This window comes from Toxorhynchites rutilus, chromosome 3 (genome assembly GCF_029784135.1).
Source record: "Toxorhynchites rutilus septentrionalis strain SRP chromosome 3, ASM2978413v1, whole genome shotgun sequence".
NCBI lineage: Eukaryota > Metazoa > Arthropoda > Insecta > Diptera > Culicidae > Toxorhynchites > Toxorhynchites rutilus.
In genome coordinates, this window is record NC_073746.1 from 136,346,503 (window position 1) to 136,352,777 (window position 6,275).

Genomic DNA, 6,275 nt, shown 5'->3' on the forward strand with positions numbered 1-6,275 from the left:
ATGCTGCCTTTATTTATTTTATAATTAAGGATATTGAGCAATTCCACCCCAATTCCGACCACTGACTCGACCCTCTCGTATATTTTTTTTTTTTGAAACTTGATACTTATGATACGTAAAACGTGATAATCATGATACTTATACTACGTAAAATCACAATTTGCATTATCTTATGACCTATTATGACTGATTTTCCAAAAAGGGCGTATTCAAAATCATTCATCTTTCTTTCAAAAATCCTAACTCAAAATCCAGATGTCTGATTAGAATATGATGTTTGACAAAGCTGTTGGAAAATTAATGAACTATTAATGGAAAATTACTTTTTGCCCTACAAAAAATCTTATTAAAAAATTGAATTTAAAATTAAAAACTTTTACAGTGTCGGACAAAACATTGAGACCACTGCTCAAACAAAAAAAGAAAGTGACAAAACTTTGAGAAAAACTTATCCAATCCAGTGTTTCAATCCATCAATCCATCCCACATCTCTAGTTAAAACAATAGTAATTCATCAAAAATTCAATAACTAAGTTATAATAATAAGACCGGTTATGAAATTCATGGTAAAAAACTATGGATGGGTTATACCTATGATATAACCGCAAGGTTGACGTAGGACTGCCGTTGGCTTAGTAATCATTTATGTTTTTTCAATTAGCAATAATCGCACCTCGGATGTTCCTCATTGGGAACGATATCGCCACTGCGCAGAGCTATCTTTTGTATGTATTGATTAAACTAGTGAATGAATGGAACAATTTACGAATTCAATTGCAAACAAATTCCTACTTAGGTCAATTCACACATAATGGACGTGGTTATCGCAACAAATAGTTGTCAACATTTTTCCTAATCATCAAACGGTATGCGTAGAAGTTCAGTGAGCTGGCGACATTAAAGGATATGCGTGTTGGGAAAACACATTCCGGTTTGCAAAAATACAAGCGAGTACAAAAGCACTCGCAGCTTGCATCTCATTTGCAATACCAATTTCCCCAGGCTCCATGGTTTTGAAATCTGTGTTAGGGAAACATTCCGATTTGCAGAAACGCAAAGTGTACAAAAGTACCCGCTGCTTGCATCTATTTCACAAGGCCGATTTCCCCAGGCTCCATGGTTTTGAAGTCTGTGTTAGTGAAACATTCCGATTTGCAAAAGGGCAAACGAGTACAAAAGTACCCGTTGCTTGTATCTATTTTCCAATGCCAATTTCGCCTGGCTCCATGGTTTTGATGTCTATGTTAGGGAAACATCCATTTATTCCAGCGATGGTACCTCAATCGTTGCGCAATCATAACAGAGTGGATTTCCAAGCGACACTCGCTTTTATACCGATTGGTGTGATTTCAATGGCCTGTGTTGGAAGCAATTTTGAGGCTATTGAAACAAGTAACAAGTAACAAGCATAGAACGCGTAGACATATTATCTTTCGAATGAAGTGTTTATCATACCATTTCGTTCAGTTGTTTAGGAGCTATTAATGCTCAAAATCTCGTTCTCCGGCGTAATGCTTTCGTTTTAGAAACATTGAACCTACACCCCAGTATAGAAATGAAAGACGTAGTCCTACGTCAAAAAAAAACAAGGAAATTCATACCGTGAAGAGCTTCTAGGGTTAGTACTTGGTCGTGCAACATTTGTTACGCATCACCCGTTTCTTCATAGATTCCACCAGTTTCTGGCACGTAATGACCGGGATGGCGTACCAACAAACTTGGATCCTATCCCATAGTTGCTGCTTATTCTTCGACTTCTCCGTGTGCACCGACCTTTTCACGATCTCCCATAGGTTCTCTATAGGGTTCAGATCAGATGACCACTCCATGATGTCGACTTTGATATCCTGGAACCACTTTTTGACGATCTTTATGATCCTTTATGAACTGCCATTTCAGGGGCGTCTTCCACTCGGCGTGTGGCAGCATAACATCCCTTAGGATTTGGGCGTAGAGGTTCTGATCCATGATCTTATCCACCAGGGTACAGGATCAACCCTGTACCAGGAGAAGCACCCCCACACCATAATGTTCCCTTCTTCATGCTTGATTGTCCTCGTGGTATACTGTGGCATGTAAACGCAGACTATTGGGCGATTGACCCAAGTTTCTACGTCCGAGCCGATGGGGTTTACGTTCGTCTCATCCGACCACAGCATATTTCGCCACTGCTTTTTCTTCTCCGGACCGATCGAATCGATGTGGTCTTTCGAGAATTTCAGCCGCGCCTTCAGATGCTTCAGCGTCAGCATCGGGATCTTCCGGGTGGCTTTACCGCCTAGCTCCTGCTCCACCAGACTCCGCTGAACCGGATCTTTCTTTGAGGCTCGCTTTATATCAGAGTCATCCTTCGCGGTCGTTTTCCTTGGGCGTACAGTAGTTTCGGATTTTTACGGTCTTGGAGGGCATTAAAAACGAAGGTCTTGGATCGTCACAAGTTCTCTGCGATTTCGCGTTGTCTGTTGCCTGACTTGAACATTATGCGGATGATCATCCGCTATGTTTCCGTGCAATTATGTGCGCGAACCATTTTTTTTTTGACTACACCCAAACTAGCGTTGGCAGAAAACATGTCATCTTTGGCAGAATGATGCCATTTAGTGTACTGGAGAGTCAAATGCGCAAATAATGAGCTGTTTTAAAAGCATAAAAATTGTTTGTATGTATGCGTGCAGACATCTTCTGAATTCTGCATATTTTACACGACCACGCTATCCACATGGCTAAAGATGCATCAGCAGTTGTACAGGAAATACGTGATAATATTGCACCTGATTATAAAAAGAGGTTGGGAAGTGTTTCTAAGAGTGAAAAAAGGAGCGCATGAAAGAGAACAATATCTATCTCGGTCTCGGCTGTGTATGTGGCAAAGTATGCGGAAAGCTTATTTGTCTTTTGTTTCACTCACTCGTATTAATCTTATATTGTTGTACCAAGTATATTATACAAATGCTTACCAGTATTTGTGAGTCATGACATTTTCTGTTATGATTTTCTGTTATGTTATGTCTCATTTAATGTCATAAATCGGGATGACAAAACATGAGCTAAAATTCAATTTTGGGTGTACAACTAGAATTCGAGAATTAAAACCTTACACACTTCTTGTTTACATGATAAATACTTAGTAGGATTCGAAAAATACAGAATACCATCGAGAAACAATCAATTTTTCTTAAAAATCGGTCGAAACAACACTTGAAACAGCCGAAACGACGAAAAGGTTCTAAATTTTTTCGCGTCATTTTAGCTGTTAAGTATGTTTAAAACGCATTTTTAATGTATGACTATTGTTTTAGCTACAGATGTTATAAATTTCTTCAATGGAAATAAATTATTATAAATAGATTGAAACACTGGATTGGATTATTTTTTCTCAATGTTTTGTCACCTTCTTTTTTTGCTTAATGCTTTATCCGACAGTGTACCAAAGAATGGTCCTTCCGGAAAACCCATTATTTTTCGGTATATTTGTATTCTTAGCGAACAAATCTGTATAAAAACTCTGTACCGAAAAATTAAGGGAAAATATGAAAACAAAGGTATATTTTCAGTTTGAATTTATTTTTCTTATTTATGGGATGTTGAAGTCATATCAATTTCTTCTAATCCTCTGAATTGTATGATGTTTATATATGGGTTAGTTGAACTTTGTCTTCAAATTTTTCGTCAATTTCATCCTTGAAACTCCTTCTTGAACCGATACATAGTTTTTCGCTTTCAAAATAAGGTCTGTAATTGTGGGGACCAACCGATTTCAGGATTTTGTTTTGTTGGCACTGTAAAGCGAAAATATTAGCTCAATACAAGCTGATGAATGTTATCAAAAAGTGTCTTACAAACGATCTTAGCAATAGATACAAAAATTCTCATCACGCCTTTTGACATCCTACAGATGGGACCAAGTTATAGCTGCGTCACTCAATGTTTGCCCCATTAGATTCGTCTTGAGTAGCCTGAATTCGTTACCCAGGCCATGTCTATTACCTGCTTCAACGTATTGAGGAAATTGGCGTATCAAATCAATAAGGTTTGATAGCTTGACGAAAATTTGAGGGTTTATCAAGGCCGCAGTTGTGATAACCGAATCGTTGAAATCAAATCGTTCTGAAATCTGTTTCACGAGTTCAATATAGAAGTTACAACAAATCGAATTGAAGGTCAGCTTACTAGCTGCATTCAATACGATTTCAGCTTTTTCATCTCGATACCAACATGAACATCCTCAAGCTTCTTCAGAAAGTCTACAAAATCTTTCACATCAAGGTCAGCATCAGTGAACCGTTGCTCGTAGCTCTCAAAATATAAGTTACCCAACATGATCAACAATTACATACTTTTCTCATTATAATGTTCGCAACATTGAAACTTTCTGATTTAAAAGTGCAATTGACGTTATTGATGAGCGGTAGAACAAAGTTTAAGAACAGCATAATCGGTTTAGTCATAGGATCGTTTAATTGAGTCAATATACGATTGGTGGATTGATCATGGCCATACATAACTTGGAACGGAGAGAATAGTTAAAGCTCTTCAAATCGGAAGAGTGTCGTACCACAATGGAAACATTTCTTGCCTCCTAAGACCCCTACTTGGCGAATTTGGCTCCATTTGCTTGCTTAGTTCTCGAGTTATGCAGAAATTTGTGTTTCGTTTGTATGACACAACGAAACATGGGTTTGTGAAACACAAATATTTGTTTTGACGTTTGGCATTTTTTTGTCAACAGCTGGGCACAATGCTTGACACTATACCGAAATTGATTCAATAGTAACTAACAGTCACATGATTTTAACTTGCAAAAGATGCTATGGTTTTGGAATGATCTTCTTCTGTAAGAGCCCTAAGGAGGGACCTGGTCTGGAAGGTTGAAAACTCGAATTTCTGTTTTTTTTTTTCATTTTTGGGAACCTTATGCCCTCAGAAATGTAGTACTAAAACGATTTTCAGATATTTGATTTCGTTGGAAAATTTCAGCCAAATAATATAGTGCGCTCAAGTGATATAGTATTGCTGTACGAATTTTTAAGAGCGTTTTTTTCGGAACCATGTTTTTTCAACTAGTGGTATCGATATCGATATCAGGATCTACTCGATCGACTTAGCTATATTTTTTATCAGCATGTAAAAATGAATTATCTAAAGCGTTACATAGCCGTTTTTTGATATCTAATTTTTTCGAATTTTTATGAGCTTCTAAACAGAGACTTTCCATGAAAAATAACTCATTTTTTACAAAAATGGCCGCCGTTTTGTTCGCCGTATTCGAATTTTCAAAAAACCCTGTGTACACCTTTAGGCATTGTCCTAAAGTTTAAAAATATTCATTGGAATTCGTGTTGCAACTCCCCGTTCCTTCAGAACCAATACCACTAGCATGGTACCGTATTTTCAGAAAGCATCTATGCATCCAGCTGTCAACAGCGTAATATATAATGATTGAGTGCACTAAAAAATGGAAAATACATCTTCAAATAACCAAAACCTTAAACAATTGTTTTTATTCCTAACATCCGAAAGAAACTCACGAAAATTCATTATTTTACAACCATCCAAACAGGGGTGTTTAAATCTCGCAAAACCAAAAATCTGAACGATAAAACACGAAACCTGGAATCAGTTTGAAGGGGAATCCGAAAAATTCAACGATGTTCCGATTAATTCATAGGTCTTTCAAAAAACTCGCTCACAGCTTTATTTCAGTTCATGAATAATTTATAAATAACAACATTTATCGAATCTCTGCCGGCTAAGTTGCTCAAAACATTTATACAATTCTCACTGAATTACTTCTAACAAATCTGAATTGGAATGTATTGCAAAAAAAAACTAGTTCACAGTGACACCTTCACCATTGTCCATTTTCCATATCACTTTCTCACGTAGCGTCTTCGGTTTTTGGCCGGTATTGCTTTCTTCTCTCGTCACCACGGTCTTCAGTCGAATTGGGCGCGTTCGATGAAAGATATCCTCGGTTTCGGTGTGGTTTTGGGTAACATTGTTACGAAACCTGTTCTCCGTATCAGTGGTCTCAATCAGAGTATGATTTTGAGAGGGAGCAGCGGCTCCATTATTAAACCGCTTTTTACTGATCGTTATAGTTTCGTTCTTCACGTTGTGCACATTTTCCAACCGTTCGATCTTAACTTCCTCGGTAGCGTAAATTTCCGCGTTCTTCCGGTGGTTTGATTCTACTTGCGTGTCATCGATCGCATCGTTATTATGGTTGTTCATGAGAAAATCGCTGATCTCGAGGAAGAATTTCGCCGGAAAAT

At 37.7% G+C, this 6,275-nt stretch overlaps 1 pseudogene; it reads right to left on the reverse strand.

Moving 5' to 3' along the window:
* Positions 1 to 499: 499 nt before the first annotated feature.
* LOC129780743 (U4 spliceosomal RNA) lies at positions 500 to 718 on the reverse strand (annotated as a pseudogene).
* Between the last annotated feature and the right edge of the window lie 5,557 nt (positions 719 to 6,275).